At 42.3% G+C, this 19,031-nt stretch overlaps 1 pseudogene; it reads right to left on the bottom strand.

Moving 5' to 3' along the window:
• Positions 1 to 9,471: 9,471 nt before the first annotated feature.
• On the bottom strand, positions 9,472 to 13,556 carry LOC115854318 (small ribosomal subunit protein uS10-like; annotated as a pseudogene).
• Between the last annotated feature and the right edge of the window lie 5,475 nt (positions 13,557 to 19,031).

The raw sequence follows: 19,031 nt of genomic DNA, 5'->3' as shown, positions 1-19,031 counted from the left end.
TGTCAGGTTCTCGAAACGGCCCGGTAGGCAGATATAAGGAAACGGCGCGTCATATGTTTTCTTTGGTTGCTTATTAGTCTGTCATTAGCTCTAAGGACGCCATTTTCCTTTACTTTTCACTTTTTTGAAATTGAGATACAATTTACAAACAATAAAATGCACAGATCTTAGGGGTAAGGTTCAGGGAGGTTTTTTTGTTTTGTTTTGTTTAAGCATCTTTATTGTGGTATAATCTACACACCATAAATTAACTTAAGCATACATTTCAATGAGTTTTAGTAAGTTTATGGAGTTACAACCATCACCACTATCTAATTTTAGGACATTTCTCTCATCCCAAATCTGTCAACGTATTTTTTTTTTTTAGTAAATTTATTTATTTATTTATGGCTGCGTTGGGTCTTCATTGCTGTGTGTGGGCTTTCTCTAGTTGCAGAGAGCGGGGGCTACTCTTTTTTGCATTGTGCGGGCTTCTCATTGCGGGGGCTTCTCTTGTTGCGGAGCACGGGCTCTAGGCGCGTGGGCTTCAGTAGTTGTGGCACGTGGTCCCAATAGTTGTGGCTCGTGGGCTCTAGAGTGCCGGCTCAGTAGTTGTGGCGCACGGGCTTAGTTGCTCTGCGGCATGCGGGATCTTCCCAGACCAGGGCTCGAACCCGTGTCCCCTGCATTGGCAGGCAGATTCTTACCACTGCGCCACCAGGGAAGTCCCAGTTCAGGGAGTTTTGACAAATGCATACAGTAGTGTAACTCACACCTCTATCAAAATAAAGAACATTTCCATTACCCACCCCCACCCAAATTTCCTTGTGCCCTTTCCGAGTCACTCCCCTCCCAATCCCACCCCTGTCCAAGGCAACTTTGTTCTGATTTCTATCACTTTAGATTGATTTTGCCTGTACTAGAATTCCATGTAAAGGGAATCATACAGTATGTCCTGTTTTAATCTGGCTTTTACTGCTTAGTATAATATTCTTGAGATGCATCCATGTTTTTGCAGTTATCTGCAGTTTGTTTTAAAGGTACTTTGATAACAAAAGCCCACAATTTACTGGGCACCCTCTGTGTGGAGGCTGATCTCAGGCACTGTGCTTGGTGTTGAGAGCATGTATGGCTTTGTTTTGTGTCAACTTAGCTGAGCTGGAACTATGGTTCCCAGAATTCCCTTCCCTGTATATTCTAGGTATGTGTTGGCTACAAGAGAAATTTGTGTGGTATTTGGAAGATGTATATGGAGCAGCAGCCGTGTTTTTCATTCTCTGAAGGCAGGTGTGGGGCACCAGGCACTGAGGCAGTTCACATGCTCTGCTAGTAGTTCATAGGCATGAGGCAACATCCAGTCCGCAGCTTTGCCAGCTCCCGCCAGATCTCCCTTAGCTTCTCCACGGTCCGGGTCAAGTGCGTGTGGCTCCAGGTGAAGGTGACAACATCTCTGGCAGGGCACCCGTAGCATCAAGATTGGAAGTTGTGAACATCAGGCCTGGGTTTTAGTTTGTCCTCATGCGTTCCCGTTGTCCTTGCTCTCATTCAAGTCCAGCTCTCTTTTCTGACTGTCAGTATGGTGACCCATAGAGCCTGAAGGCTAAACACTAGATACACTGGCAACAGCCTTGTTGTCTTCCACCAGTTTCCACAATTATGTAATTCTATATAATCCTTATAATACATTGCCTATTCTGTATCATTCATAAAGTTTCTGCTTCTCTGTTCAAATCTTGACTGATTCAGGAAGAACTAGAAGTCAATATTCCTTGTAGGCAGTAGGCAGTGCATCCAACATAAAACCTAGCCTCCTAGCTCCTTAGATTTAAAACCCAGTAGTCCTGGACTCTGAAAATCCCTGGAACTGCTCCACCTCTACATCTCCCAGCACAAATGCTCTTACTTACCTTCCCCTCACTACATCTGCTCCTGGACCCGATCTAGACTGTCTGCCCTTGACTGCTCCTTTTTTTCTCAGTCTATAGCCTTCTTCTGGCTTCCCTTTATCTCTTCTCCAGTCTGCATCTCATAGAAGACCGCCTGAATGACTTTCTTGCCAGCAGCTTCAATGCCGTTAAAAAACAATTTCCAAACTTGGAAACTAGGCAAGAGGATGACTACATGTCCTTTCCATGTTAAGCATGGTTTAACAGGCTTACCCATGATTATTTAGTTATCTAGAAGAAAAAATCCAAGATTGACTTTGCTATTTACTATTGATTACATCCCAGGCACTGTGAAGTTACACGTTAACTTACACTTAAGTGAAGTTACACTTAACTTAGATTGTTGTCCAATAGAGATGCAAATGATTTCTGTCCAGTGGGAAAGATAAACTATGGGTTTGTTGCCCTGTTGGCCATCAACCACTTTTGTATCTAACTTAGCAAACATATTCTAGCATTTTGTTTGTTCATTTGTTTATAAATACCCAGTTTCTCAGTGTTCTTAGAACAATCTTTACCATCTCACTGGTTCATTCATTAATTGATGAACCTTTGACACATGTTTGTTTCATATTTGTGTCAGAATCATGTTTTTAAATTTTGAACATTTTACTTTTTAAAAAAAAAAATTTATTTATTTGGCTGCCCCAGGTCTCAGTTGCGGCACACGGAATCTTCGTTGCAGCGTGTGGGATCTTCAGTTGTGGCATGTGAACTCTTAATTGCGGCATGTGGGATCTAGTTCCCTGACCAGGGATCAAAACTGGGTCCCCTGCATCGGGAGCATGGAGTCTTAGCCACTGGACCACCAGGGAAGTCCCCAAAATTTTACTTTGACAATATCTTCACTCCTGTCCATTTGGAACATCAGGTCTATAAACCACCAACCCTGTGTGCATCCAGCCATTTGCACCAAACTGTTCTGGGATGTGGTTTTCCTCCAGCAGTGTCCAGCAAGGCCAGATGTGGATAAGGCAGTTATGGTTACTCTGCAGTAGCTGCATTAACCACCACTCTTTCCTATATCTTCCCCTTCTTCCTCCACTCCTCCCCCTCAGCCGCCAAATATGCTCAAATTTTGCCTATCTTGAAAAAATATCACTCTTGACCTGAGAGCAAACACCACGGTTGTTGCTGGGGTTATCACACTCTTGAATCACGGACCTTTCCTCTCTTGGAGTGGGATGAGCCAAGATTTAGGTAAGAAATTAGCAGGGAAGGAGGAAAGACAGGCCTGTTTTGATTCTTGACTTGAGGTTACCCTGACCCCAAGCAAAAGTAGTTCTTCATCTTTTCTGTCTTTGCTTACTGGATCTTCCTAGAACCTGAATTTCAAGGCCGAAGTCTCACTTACAACACTGGATTCCTTTGCTAGCCACATACCTTTCCGTGTGTATTTCTTATGAGGACCCTCGTTCATTCATCACATATTTATTGTCTACATAAATAATGCACTGCACTAACTGCTGGTCCTTGCATCACAGAACCCATGGTCTGCTGTGAGAGATGGACGTTATTCAAATAATCCCCCAGTACAGAACTACACCTGTAAAAAGTACAATAAAGGAGAGCTACTTAGGACTCTAGGAGGATCTGACCTATTTGGTAGGATCAGTCAGGGTTCCTTTGAGGAAACCATGATCGTGCTGATGTCTGAAGGATGAGTAGGTATTAATTAGACAAAACTGAGGAGCCAGGACGTTTTGGACAGGGAACAGAGCACTGGCAAAGCCCTGCAGAATTGGGGAGGGCCAAGGGAGAGCACAGCACGCAAGGGAGGAGCAGAGAGGAGACTAGAATGACAGCGGCTCCACGAGGCTGGACAGGCAGGCAGGACCAAACCACGAGGCACTTAGGAATTCGGATTTCATTCTTAGAGCAATGGAAGGCCAATGGAATGGCGGTGGGGCAATCAGATTTGTGTTTTGTAAGATTACTCTGGTTGTTGTGTACAGAAAGAGTCTAAGGGGTACATGAGTGGATATAGGAAGGGGTGGCTAGAGGAGACCAGGATACAGCTTAATGCCAGGTCCCTTGACTAAGGGACCTTCGTCTCACACCAAGCACTCCCACACACCTTCAACCTCTTGTCTGTTCCTCCTTGGAGGTCTCCATTACCCTATTTCTCCCTCTACCCCAGCCTTTATAAAAGTGTATAATTATTGTCTCTTTCACTAGCATAAGCACTTTTCAATGGCAACGACTGTGCCCATCACTCTCTCCCTTCCTCACCCTCCCGGTGTTTGTAGCCTGATGATAGATGCATAGTAGGCTCTCAGATAAATGTCTGTAGACCTGAAGTGTATCTTCCTCCAGTTTTCACTCCAAGGTCAGGGAAAGGCTGTACTCGCTGCCACCGCCCTTCCTCTCCCATTCATTTCCACCTCCTCTACATTCTGCCTCCAACACTCCAGTGAAACTTCTCTTGCTAAATCACCGCAACCTCTGGGTGGCCAAACACGATGGACAATTTTAGTTCTTGTTTTAGCTTGAACTCTGCCCATTAGTTTCTTTCAACTGTTCCTCCCTTTCGAAAACTTCTCTGCCCAAGTTTCTACAACACCACTCTCTTCTGGTACTTTATTTATTTATTTATTTTTAATGTTTTTTACCGTGCCTGACGAGGATTGAACCCACACACTCGGCAGTGAAAGCACAGAGTCCTAACCACTGGACTGCCAGGGAACTCCCTGTTCTGGTACTTTAATCCTCTGATTGTTTCTTCTCAATAATCTTTTTTTTTAAATAGAGTTTCTTTCTTTTTTTTTTTTTTTGGCTCCGTTCCGTCTTCATTGCTGCACACAGGCTTTCTCTAGTTGCAGTGAGTGGGGGTTACTCTTTGTTGTGGTGTGCAGGCTTTTCTCATTGCTGTGGATTCTCTTGTTGCAGAGCATGGGGTCTAGGCGCACAGGTTTCAGTAGTTGTGGCTCACGGGCTTAGTTGCTCCGCGGCATGTGGGATCTTCCCGGACCAGGGCTTGAACCCGTGTCCCCTGCATGGCAGGCAGATTCTTAACCACTACGCCACCAAGGAAGCCCTCAGTAATCTTTTAAGAACTCTGGTTCTTCTATCTGTCCCTCAAATTGATGTTCCTAGAGATCCAGTCTCAGCTTTCTTTTCTTCTCTTCCTGGCTGATTAATTCATACAAACTTACAATTTCAATTATGACCTTAGGTGTTGATGACTCTAATATCTATCCATATATCCATCTGAAAACTTTCTTCTTAGCTCCAAACGTGTATTTAGAACAGTGCTCTAAATAGCTGTACCTCGATGTACAACAAACACCTCAGACTCAAATATGAACTCATCCTCTTCTTAGAACCCACCTCCAAACCTGCTCCCTCCCCTTCACTCCTTGATTCTGTAAATGACACAGCCATTTCCCTTGTCACCAAGTCTAGAAAACTAGACTCATCCTAAACTGCTGTCTTTTCTTATCTCCTACATCCTGTTGACTCTACCTCCCAGGCACCTCATAGGTCTGCACCCTCTTCTCTGGGACTTTCTCCCCGTCAGTATCAGTTCAAGCCCTTGTTTGCTCTGCCCTTTTTTATGGTCTCCCTGCCTTAGTCCTCTGCTCCTCCAATCGATCCTCTGTAGCACTACCAAAGGAATTTTTCCATGCATCTGACCTTACCACTCTCAGGATTAGTCATCACTTAGATAAAATCAAACTCCCTTAACATCTGGCCTTTACTTCATCCATCTCTCATCATCTCCCTGTATGCACCTTTTACTCAGTTTGGGAAGCTAAACTACTATTAGCTTCCCAAATTTGTCACACAGTTTCCCCATCTTTAGACCTTTGTAGAGCTGTTCCTTCTGTTCCGAACGCCCTTTCCCCACTTGCTGACCTGACAAATTCCTGTTCATCTTCAGGACAATTTGAGCACCCTCTCCTTTGTAAAGCCTTCACTGTGCTCTCATAGCACCTTCACATTTGTAAACCACACTACTTACCTTCTACTGTAGTCATCTTGACCTGCCTTCATCCTGACTATGAAGTCTTTGAGCAGGTTGACCATGTCTTGTCCATCTTAAGATCCCCGGTGCCCAGCACTGTGGTGAATCCAGTAAACGTTGATTGGAAAGACAGATGATTATGTGAAAAGAAAGCCTCTTTAGTCAAGAATTTTACTGTTGGATAAAAATAGCTAGTATATAAATAAAAATGCAAAAGGAATGTAGAGTTATATTCAAGTGAATGGAAATTAGTAAAATGCCATTAGACTAAGACCAGAACTTACTAATAAGACAATCATCATGAGTCTCTTGGAATGAAATGGGTAATTCATTTAATGATATTGGAAATATATGTTATTTTAAAAATATATTAATTTAAGGTCTTGACCTCATGCCATGCCCCAAGATTAAGTTCATATGAGTTAAAGAATTACTGCAAATAATAAAATCATTTTTATTATTATTTTTTTTAATAAAATCATTTTTAAAAACTAGGAGAAAAATTTATCAAATAGTTATTTGTTTTCTGAATAGGAAATCTCTTTCGAAGCATAACAGTAATAGAAGAAAAAAAACCTGAAATGGCTGATAGATGTGATCACATGAAAATATAAATCTTCTGTAAATAAAAAAATCATAAATTACAAGTCAAACAATAAACTGGGAAGAACACTTGTCTATAAATATGACAAAGAGTTTTCACCTAAGTGCTTACAAATTTTTTTCTTCCCGGTTTATTGAGATGTAATTGACATACAGCACTGTATAAGTTTAAGGTATAAGCATGATTTGACTTACATATATCATTAAATGATTACCACAATAAGTTTAGTGACCATCCATCACTTTATATGATACAAAATAAAAGAAAAAATATTTTCCTTGTGATGAGAAATCTTAGGATTTACTCTCTTAACTTTCATATATAACATAGAGCAGTATTAATTATATTAATCATGTTGTAATTATATACCTAGTACTTATTTATCTTATAACTGTTACCCAGCTTGGGTCTGCTCACCTGATGCACAGTAGAGCCAATCTACTGACACCAGGTTGTGGTAAAGGAAAGTACAGCGTTTATTGCAGGGTGCCAAGCAAGGAGAACAGGTAGCTTATGCTCAGGAGACCCAAACTTCCCAGTGGCTTTTAGGGAAGGATTTTTAAAGACAGTATGAGAGGACTTCCCTGGTGGTGCATTGGTTAAGGATCACCCGCCAATGCAGGGGACACAGGTTCAAGCCCTGGTCCAGGAAGATCCCATATGCCACGGAGCAACTAAACCCGTGCGCCACAACTACTGAGCCTGCGCTCTAGAGCCCACAACCCACAACTACTGAGCCCGTGTGCCACAACTACTGAAGCCCGCGCACTTAGAGCCCGTGCTCTGCAACAAGAAAAGCCACCACAATGAGAAGCCCGTGCAACTCAATGAAGAGTAGCCCCCACTCTCTGCAACTAGAGAAAGCCCGTGCATAGCAGCGAAGACCCAATGCAGCCATAAATAAATAAATTTATAAAAAAAGAAAAATAAAGACAGTATGAGGGAGAGGGTTGAGGTGTATGTGATCAGCTTGTGCACAGTTCTCTGACTGGTTGATGGTGAAGTAACAGGGTTATGTTTCAGTAATCTCAATCATCAACCTTCTGGCTCCAATTTGTCTAGGGTCTACGTGCTGGTGGTTAGCATGCAGTTAATTTCTTCCACCTGGTGGGGGTTTTAGTATCTGCAAAACAACTCAAGGATATGTCTCAGAAAATTATCTGTAGCCCCTGAGGAGGAACTAAAGGTCCCTGACTTTGTTTTATGGCTACACTATTACTATTTTGTCTCACTTAACTGTTTTCCTTTGTTTCTGCATTTTCTCATGTCTCTGATTAAATCTGCTGTTTGGAATTTGGGGAAAGCCTAGGAGGCTAAAGCTCTTCTACAAACAAGAGGTAGGGGATACGGGGGGTGGTCCCTCCCCAGGAAGACCCTACAGGGTACTGCTCAGTTTCATAACTGGAATTTTGTACCTTTTGACCACCTGCATCCAATTCCCCCTCCTTCACCCAGTGCTTATAAAAATTTATTTTAAAAACCACTAAGATTTCAACAGAAAATATACATAGTACACCTACACATAGTATAAAAAAAAGAAAGTGTAATAGTTAATAAATTAACATCATTTGTTATCAAAAAATACAAATTAAAACAGTGATTAGGTACTATTTTTTTGCCTATCAAATTGGCAAAGATTTAAAAGATGGTAATAGTCAGACTTCCCTGGTGGCACAGTGGTTAAGAATCCACCTGCCAATGCAGGCGACATTGGTTCAAGCCCTGGTCCAGGAAGATACCACATGCCGCGAACAACTAAGCCCATGCGCCACAACTACTGAGCCTGTGCTCTAGAGCCTGCGAGCCACAACTACTGAGCCTGTGTGCCACAACTACTGAAGCCCGCACATCTAGAGCCCATGCTCCGCAATAAGCCACCGCAATGAGATGCCCGCGCACCACAACGAAGAGTAACCCCCGCTCACCGCTACTAGAGAAAGCCCGCACGCAGCAACGAAGACCCAGCGCAGCCAAAAATAAATAAACAAATTTATTTTAAAAAATAGTATATACATTAAAAAAAAAAAGATGGTAATAGTCAGTGAAAATGAGGGTCCAATGAATCACACACTCATGCCCAGCAGGAAGAAGCTTAAATAGAATAACTTTCAGAAAAGCAATTTGTAAATAAGTATCAAGGGGCTAAAAATGCTCTCACCCTCTTACTCACTAATTCCATTTCAAGAATCCATCCTATGAAGAAAAGAGAAATATATGTAAAGGTTTATATGCAAATATATTTGTCTTGCCATCTCATACTGAAAAAAAAAAAGAAGCAACCTAAATGTCTAAGAATAAGGAAGTTATTGCTTAATTATAGCATATTCATACAATGGAAGATTATGCAATAATTTTTTAAAATCATGTTTTTGAAGAATAATTAATGGCATGGAAAATATTTATGATATAATGTTAAATATTCAGTGTATAAAACTATATACCAGGGCTTCCCTGGTGTTGCAGTGGTTAAGAATCTGCCTCCCAATGCAGGGGACACAGGTTTGAGCCCTTGTCCGGGAAGATACCACATGCCATGGAGCAAGATGCCACATGCCACGGAGTGCACCACAACTACTGAGCCTGCGCTCTATAGAGCCCGTGAGCCACAACTACTGAGCCTGCGTGCCACAACTACTGAAGCCCACGCACCTAGAGCCCGTGCTCCACCAACAAGAGAAGCCACTGCAATGAGAAGCCTGCACACCACAACGAAGACTAAATAAAAAAAAAAAACTATATACCATGTGATCTAATTTTTTAAATTACATGTTCTATAGCATTCTAAATATGAATACAAGCAAATATTCTAGAAAAAAAGTATATGTGGATTTATGAGTGATTATAGTTTTCTTCTTTTTTAATGATTTTCTTCTTTATGCTTTTATATATTCCTCCAAGCATGTGTTATTTTCATAATTATAAATCAGTTTGGAGTTTTTTTAACATCTGATTATCAATATATTAAAAAGGTTGGTTTAAGCATCTGCAATGGTGACTTCAGCCTCGACTCCTGGCTCAATACTGATGGAAGTAATCTGCTTGTCAATCTTAGAAGGACTGTGCAAGTTAATGAGTTGCTTGTGGATCCTCAACTGAAAACGACCCCAAGTCTTAGAACATTTACCACAAGGAGTTTTCCTTGTAGTTATTCTCAGAGTCTTGGTAGGCATCCAAACGGGTCCTTTCACTTTGAGATTGTTTTTCTTTGCACCTCTGATCAGGTTAGCACAGACCTTCTCCAAAGACTTCACATTGCAGCTGGTTAGAATAATTTTAATTCGGTGAATTCTCCACCTCTGGCTCCACCGGACTCTTTCTGGTATCTTTAAAAGCCAAGGCTTTGGCGAGGCTTCCTGACCAACTCCTTGTGCGAGAGCGAACAGCGGTGAGTCAGAGAAGCGGGCAGTCCGGGGCTCCGTTGCAGCAGTGATGGGCGATCGTGTCTTCCTCAAAGAGCCAGTTTTGTTTTTTGTTTTTTGGGGGTTTTTTGACCCACATAGGTTTGAGGGGAAGCTGAAGTCCATGTGGAGGTGAGATCCATCAAGTAAAGCTGACTGCCCAGCAGGTGGCTGATGCCACCTTCACCTCTAGTCTTCCCATCTACTGGAGGTGCATAAGTTAGCAGCATCAGTTAGGAAACTGTGCTTCTACCAGCCAGTCATCTATCTTGGGCAGAGTTAGCTCATGGGGAAGTGGTGTAGTTCCCTGGGTTCCAGCCTGGCTCTGCTATGCTCTACCACTCTCTCTACTCTTGGGAAGCTACCTGACTGCCCTGCATGCATTTATAAAATGGAGGCAGGGCTTCCCTGGTGGCGCAGTGGTTAAGAGTCCCCCTGCCGATGCAGGGGACACGGGTTCGTGCCCCGGTCCGGGAAGATCCCACGTGCAGCGGGGCGGCTGGGCCCATGAGCCATGGCCGCTGAGCCTGCGCGTCCGGAGCCTGTGCTCCACAACGGGAGAGGCCACAGCAGTGAGAGGCCCGTGTACTGCAAAAAAAAAAAAAAAAAAAAATGGAGGCAGTAATGGTAACACTTAACACCCATTTCAAAGAAGGAAGGTCCCCTGTAAAGATGAGCATTCAATTACAAGCTTCTTTTGGAATCAGCCGGAAGTTAGTAAGTGCCAAAGTTTATCTGATACACAAATAAACATTTCTTTTTTTAAAATATTTATTTTATTTATTTGGCTGTGCTGGGTCTTAGTTGCAGCAGGCTGCTCCTTAGTTGTGGCACGTGTGCTCCTTGGTTGCGGTTGGCGGGCTTCTTAGTTGTAGCATGCAAAATCTGAGCTGTGGCATGCAAACTCTTAGTGGCGGCACGCATGTGGGCTCTAGTTCCCTGACCAGGGATCGAACCTGGGCCCTCTGCACTGGGAGTACAGAGTCTTCTTAACCACTGCGCCACCAGGGAATTCCCACAAATAAACATTTCTGTTAGTTTTCATGACTTAGACATAAACTTTAGGGTTGACATCTGCATTCAATGGGTTAATGCATATATCCAATCAATGATTTCACAAATTATTGAAATATTGTAGCTTAAGGTCTAAATTGTTACAATTTCTTAAAACTGGACTTGCATGAGAAATTAAAATATAATAATATGGTACTTAATTATTAACCAAAATGCTCTCTCAGCTGAAATGCTTACCCATTGGTCTGCCATGAATGTGTTCAAATAAGAATCATTCTCTTTGCTGTTAAGGAGAAAGTCAGTATCCAGACTGAACTTTGGAGCCCTGAAAGAAAAGCAATTAAGTTCTCCTGAAAGATTCTTCTGGAAATTAGTTCATGAACTCCCCAGACCTCAGTCTCATGATGGATTTGGGTACCGCAATGTATCTTTCTTCTGGAAAGCTTAATGTTGTACGCTAGTATTATTGTCTGGTGTTAATATGCAGCTCTTTAGTTTTTAACTTCATGTGTGTCTGATCTCTCCCAGCTGGGCTAGAGGTTCTTGAGAACAGGCTCTTTTTCTTTTTCTTCCTACTCCTTGGATGCCATTGAAGCTTAGTACAGTGTTGTATAACTTAAATAATTTAAGTACTTAGTATATATGTATTAAGTAAACAAGTTACAATTTAATGCCAAGCCAGCCCTGTGCTTCAGGGCAGCGATTTGACAGGTACAGAAAAACCGTGCTACCTCAAACACCTCCCTCAAAGACATGCTTCTATGCCTAAGATTCCTATCATCACTTGCCTCTTTTGGATAACAATTGTCTCCAGAAGGCCTGAATTAAAATGTAAATATCTAACCTTGGAGATGTCACTCACTAGCACATTGTCTTTAATAGTTTCCTAGCAGGGAATTGGGCCTAGGATTGTGTCCAGGGAAAGAGTCAGAAAACCTAACATCCAACTTTGGGGTGCAGATTACATGGAGTACCCCAACCACGTCTGTGACAGAGGAGGGGTGGAGCATAGAGCAGGAGTCCACTGGGCTGGGCACCTGTGGGGTGGGGCCGGGAATGCCTAACTGGGCCAAAGTGCATCTCCCGAATGGAGCTATAGCATAGAGCCTTGGCAAAGTAACACAGCGCTGCTGGGTATGAACCAAGTATTAGAGTGAATTCCCATCTGACCAAGAGGCACAAATGACTGGTCCAAGGGTACACTCAGAGCGTTGTCTGAGTGGTGACTAGAAGCTGGGTCAGTGCTCTTTGCAGGCTGTTCTACTTTCAGAAATAAGTGCTGATTTCATTGCAATTGCAAAGAGAACCAAAGCAGGAGAGCAGAGGAGAAACAATTTAGGAGGGAACCAGGGGGCTTTATTAACTCAAGCCCTCAAGAGTCATGGGGAGATGGGTCGATGTGGTGTGGCCCTTGACCCACAACCAATATAGCTTCTGAATTCTCAGCCATGCGTACATAAACATACATGCCCTTGTGCAACATACCTATGCTCAAGTGCCTCCACGTATATAATTCCAATTTTTTTTTTCTATAAGTTTCCTGCTAGGGTGGGGTAGGAGTCAGAAGTCGGCAGCCTCCCAAAGTCAGCGGAAAGACCATGGCTAACAAACAGGGTCGTCTCTCCTCTACCAACCCCCAGCAGGAAGCAGACAGGGAGGGTTCCAATGGTTGTAAGGGCTTGGCTGCTTTATTATGTTCATTCTTATGGGCGTTTTTACGAGAATAAGGAAAGTACAAAATATTGTATAGCCTCTCAGTTAGAAAGTATGACATCCTATTTTAAAGAATGAAGGCCCCCTGTAAAGATGAACACCTGACTACAAGCTCCTTTGGGAATTAATCCAAAGTTATTAAGTGCCCGAGCTTATCTGATACACAAATGTTTATTTCTCTAAGTTTTGACAACCAAGACATAAGCTTTGGGGTTGATAGCACTGAAGCTACCTGACGTGGGGAAAGAGTATAGGTTTTGGTGTCACAGACCTAGGGTCAAGCCAGCCGTAGCATCACCATTCATTAAGGAGATTTTGGGCATTACTTAACTTTGTTTAACCAGTTCTCTCACTTGTAAAATGGAAATAAGTGATACAGTCTCTGTGAAGATTAAATAAGATAATGTGAAGAACGCATCTTTTGAGTGTGTACCGAATGTTCATTTTCTCTTCTCTTCCTTTCTAAATGGTCAGCTGAATTAACAAACCACTAAGGAAGATTTCTGACCAGGACCCAAATAAGGCTCTGAAAACTTTTGAGGGTAAGAAGAATCCAAAAAAATAAGCTGAAAAAGCGAAAACAGCCTGTTTCATTAACATTTACAATGATCTAGAACTGGGTAGTAGCCAGACCAATCCAGATCCTATTAATTCTACACACTGGAGTTATCGGTGTGGGTATATGTCTCACCACTGAAGCTGGAAACTCATCGACTGAGAACCCTAAGAATTCTGTCTTACTGAAACAGGATCTCCACAGAAGCAGAATGGAGACCCACAGTTTGATTGTTGATTAAAACAGAATCATTTTAATCTCCCCTCCAATTGGTTCTGAATCATTTTAATCTCCCCTCCCCTCCCCTCCAATTGGTTCTGAAATATCATTAGGTAATTTTGGATCCCCTTAAGACTTACTCATTGGCCAGCTTTCGCATTTTTGCCCCCACCTTATGCCTCCAAATGAATTTACCTATGCTTTCAGATGGACCTATTTCTACGGGGTGAACTAGCTTGTATGGCATATAAGCTGAGCTACAGCTGTGTCCTTATCTATACTTGTGAAATTCCACTGGTTAGCGATCTCCATTCAACACGCCTGCAGCTTTCTCCTACAAAGCCCTTTGGACCTAAGGATAGAAGCAGAGTGTGATGTCCTCCATGTTCACATGGCTTACTAACCCTTCATCAGTCTGAGATATTCTTTGAACTATTGGCAGCATTTAGACCCGCATGCTATTTTTTCTGGGCTGTCTTTTTGACCAAAGAGGAGATAAAAATTGGTCCCTAACAGTCCTCCAACTGTGTAAGTGACTCAACTCACCACGCATTAGCCCCTAGCTGTATTCCAGCAAGTTCTGTCAGCAGCTGACCACAGGGGAAAATGCTAACTGTAGATTTGTTCTCTACAGGACTTTGTATCATCACCATCATCACACCACCCCTATTATAACCTGCTGCTTGTTCACCTAACAAATCCTTTGTGGAAATGATAATGTGGTCATTACTTTATCACAAGACTTCCCTACAAACTCCTGGCAGTTCCCCTTCTTTTTTTTTTTTTTACAAACAGGGAACCAACAAAGAGATGACATGCCCTCCCTCCCCTCTCCTCTCTCCACATTATTTATTTCCTCCTCTCACTTCCTTCTACCAGTTCAAGGCAATCATTCTCCCTCTTACTCGGTCCTCAGTGACTGCTGATCCTTAGCACTAGGACAGGGGACAGCCCAGACTCCCTGGAACATTATCAAACCGAGTACCTTCTGAGTCAGTACTATATGCAGTGATGTGTGTTGTATGTGGTTCAGCTGGACTGTGACACTTGGTAATTCACTCATCCCGAGTAGGAGTACCAATGAAATTAAGTTTGTGACATTTAGTTCATTCTCATCACACATCTTGGTTTTCTAGGGACATCTCAGGAGTCCCTATTGGGACATACAGATAATTCCAGAAAGGAAAGCAATCTAAGTGTGCATTTTTATCCTCTGTTGCTTCCTTATCATGCTTTGTAAACTGCCAATGCATTCATTCTCAACCAGCAACATGAGAACCCAGGGCCACTATCTTGTTGGGCCCTGTCTAGTTACCAGGACAGGGAACTTCCTCAGAATTGCGTATGTATACTTGGTTGCTTCAGAGATGTCATTAAACATAAACACTGAAAAAAGCTCTCAGGTTTCATCAAGGCTGTTGCCAACACCATAAATGACCCATCATAAAGACCCCACCCCTCTCTGATACGGATAAGGCAAAGGTTAAGGTCCATCTCTGTTTGTTATACTCTTATTTCCTTCTGTCTAGGCCAGAATGCAATTTCTGGAACCAACTGATTCCTCTCTCAGCTGTCTTTAAGAACACTGTATTCTTTTTACACTGTTGAATTTACTCATACACAAAGTAAATGCCCAATATTTGTTAATGATCATGACTCAATCATTCAGGTGGTTATGAGCTAAGACTGGTCACTCCATAGCCCCTATGTTACCATACTCTCCAAGAGACCACAGCCACCCCTCCCCATAAGACTGTCACCACCACTACACTCTGCGGGCGTGGGCAGTCATCCTGAAGCTCCTGGACCTTCCTACTAAGTATCCAAAATCCACACATCTCTGGGCTGATTTCCCATCTCCCTCCAAGAGCCTGTCAGGTTAATCCTGTCATGCTTTATATCTCATTTGACTCAGTCACTGCCAGGAAAACAAGCCCTCTAGGAGACCCAGCATCAACACCGGACACTCATCCCAGAATCCCTGAGTTCATCACTTAATCTGATCCAACCCTTCCCTGCCCTCCCTGAACTCTTCCACTGTTCCCTTTGCAACTCCAGATCCGTCCCCATCAAACATCCTGGTAACCTCCTCTTCTTTGAACATTCCCTCCATCTCCTGGCAGTAAGTGAAACTGGTGGTCCCTGATTATCCCATCTCCCGAGCAGCCCTCTCAGTAGGAGGTACTCATGTCCCAGGCACCTAAGGGCCAGCGGGTATAGTAGGTGTGCTGCTTGCCATTCCCAAATTCTTTCTTTCCTCTCCTCCTTCTAAACATCCAGCTCCTTTGAAGTCCCTCCTATCACCTCCTGTCCTTCCACATCACTTACTCAAGAGCTCCCATTGTCACAGCCCTTCAACCTTGTCTGGTAGCTGCTTTTCTCTCCTCTCGTCTTCACTTCCAAACCCTGCTCAGGTCCCATGGCCCAGCATTTTCATCGCACTTCTGCAAACATCTTCCCTAACAATCTTGTCCTTCTCTCTTCTGTCATATCCCATTCTCTTTGAACCCAACTTCCTACCTTCCCAGAGCCTGCACCCAAGCAGCTGGTCATTGCTGGAGGAAATCACACAAAGTAGTTGATAGATTTCACTTTGAGTTGGTGATCATGAACCTCAAATGGACACTGCACACTGCCTGGCAAATACTATCAAGTTTTCCGGGAAAGTTCACTTTCCCACTCTAAAATGACTTTCTCCGTTTTTCCTCAAAATCTCCCACATTGCAAAGTTTTAAGGAAAAATAGAATGTTTACATAACCTCAAAGTATCTCCCCCAGAATATCTATTAAAATTCTGATGGTTTCAGGGAACTCCCTGGTGGTCCTGTGGTTAGGACTAGGTGCTTTCACTGCTGGTTTGGGCCCTTGTCAGGGAACTAAGATCCCGAAAGCCACATGGCATGGCCCGACCAAAAAAAAAAAAAAAAAAAAGCAAACAAAAACCCCCAACTCTGATGTTTTAAATTAATTAATTTAATTTAATTTATTAATTTATTTTTTGGCTGCGTTGGGTCTTCGTTGCTGCACGGGCTTTCTCTAGTTGCCGCGAGCGGGGCTACTCTTTGTTACAGTGCACAGGCTTCTCATTGCAGTGGCTTCTCTTGTTGCAGAGCACGGGCTCTAGGCACGTGGACTTCAGTAGTTGTGCCACACGGGCCAGTAGCTGTGGCTCACGGGCTCTAAGCGCAGTCCCAGTAGTCGTGGTGCACGGGCTTAGTTGCTCCGTGGCATGTGGGATCTTCCCGGACCAGGGCTCGAACCCTTGTCCCCTGCATTGGCAGGCGGATTCTTAACCACTGTGCCACCAGGGAAGCCCTGATGGTTTTAACATCTGTCCACAGTTTCTTTTATACTTCATCATTCAGGAGGTGATACTTAACTTTCCTCCCCTTGAGTGTGGGCTGGATAGTGACTCAAATGAATAGAGTATGAAAATGGAAATGTAGCAACTTCACAGTGGGAAAACCTGGCAGACACCACCTTATACAAATGATCCAAGTAATAAATCATGTTGATATCTTGTACCCCTGATATGATTCAATGTGTAACACCTCTGTGGCATTCTTCCCCCAAACACATAACCTCTGACTACTCATGAGAAAACCTCAGATAAACCCCAACTGAGGGACATTCCACAAAACTGTACTATACAAAATACTCTTCACAAGTGTCAAGGCCATGAGAGAAAAGGAAAGACTGAGAAGTTGTCACAGATTGGTAGACACTAAGGAGATATGATGCCTTAATGATATATGGGACCTTAGATTGGTTCCTGGAACAGTAAAAGATCATTAGTGGAAAAACTGGGAAATTCCCAATAAAGTCAACAGTTTAGTCAATAATATTGTACCAATGTTAACTTCTTATGGTTACGTGAGATGCTAACACTAGGGGATACTGGGTAAAGGACATACGGGAACTCTATACCATATTTTCATCTCTTTCATAAAATCTAAAATTATTTCAAAATAAAATTTAAAATAACTCATATCTCCTCATCCTCATACCCTTCTTGCAGCTGGTGAGCTCACCTCATACATCCTTGATAAAATAAAATGGTCAGAACAGTTTCATTCTCCACCACATTAGTTAGTATATCTGCATCTGCCTCCATCCTTCTGTTACGGTAGGAAACCTGTCCCTGCTCTTCTCAAGGGCTCACCCCTCCACTCTGGGTCCCATCCTCTCTCCTCTCTCCCTTTCTCTATGTTGTCCCTCCTCTGGTTATTCCACATCTCCCCTATTTCGTCAATCTCCCCTCTCTCCTGGACCACTTCCATCACCATAGAAACATGTTATATTATCCCTCGGATTAATAAGACCCTTCCTTGAGCCCTCATGTCTCTCAGGTTACTACCTTATTTCTCTCATTGCCTTGGCTACATAATTTCCAGGGCCCGGTACAAAATGAAAATATGGGTTCCTTATTAAAATATTAAGAATTTCAATATTGTTACAGTAGAGCATTATACCAAGTATGGGGCCCTTCTAAGCATGGGGTCCTATGTGACCGAGCAGGTTGTATACCCATGAAGCTGGCCTTAAGTGCTAGACTAGGCAAACTAATTTATGGTGGAAAAAATCAGAATTAGGATTGCATCTGAAAGGAGCAGGGATTGATTTGAAAGAGAAAAATAGAACTTTCTGAAAATGATGGTTATATTTATCTTGATAAGAGTCCATATCACAGGTGCATGAATTTGTCAAACTCATTTAATGTTACACTTACATTTTTTTTCTCCTTATTCTTTCACCACACCAAAAAACCCTCTAAGCAAACACTGATCTCTACATAATGATACACGTACTGAAGTAGTTAGAGAAAAATGTGTAATGAAGCCTGCAGTTGACTTGGAAATGCATCAAAATAATAAGACAGATGAGTAGATAAATGGATAGCTATGTGATAAAGCAAGTACAGTAACACATTAATGGTATAATCTAAGGCTGGATCTCTTCTCTCAACAACTGATAGAAGTAGACACAAAATCAAAAGGAATTTACAAGACCTGAAAAATACCATCAACCAACCTGAACACTCCACCTCACAAAATTGTTATTCTTTTCAAGTGCACATGGAACATTCACCAAGACAGACCATATGCTGGGGATGAAAGACACCTTATGAAAGTGGTTGCCTCTGGAGGAACAAGAATCAGGACAGGAAGGAAGCTCTTATTTTTCAAACTTTATAGTACTACTTGACTTTTATACAATGTACATGCATTTCTTTGATAAAAGTAAAACTTTACTGTATTATTTTAATTATAATAGATATCACTTAATAAGCATGTACATATTGATATTAATGTACTAAATAGTATACTAAGTGCTTACTATGTGGTGCTTTGTATTTTATAAAATAATTTCAGGGGTAGAAAGATATGAAAAGGGTTTTTTCATGGTAGGGGTTAGGCATTTTGCTTTGGAGACAAAGTTTACTTTAATGACAAACATAATGACACTTGATAAAAAATTATGCACACATATGCATACGTATTAAGGTGGACTCTGAATATACAGACTATTTTTATAAACCTAAACCAAACTAAATAATATCTCCCACTCTGCAGAGAGTACATCCTATGTAACCAGGTTCTTTAGGATATGTGAGAAGTAATGAACAAGTAGCATG

This window comes from Globicephala melas, chromosome 12 (assembly GCF_963455315.2).
Source record: "Globicephala melas chromosome 12, mGloMel1.2, whole genome shotgun sequence".
NCBI lineage: Eukaryota > Metazoa > Chordata > Mammalia > Artiodactyla > Delphinidae > Globicephala > Globicephala melas.
The sequence above is the reverse complement of the archived record's forward strand: the minus strand, read 5'-3'. Positions and strand labels throughout refer to the sequence as shown.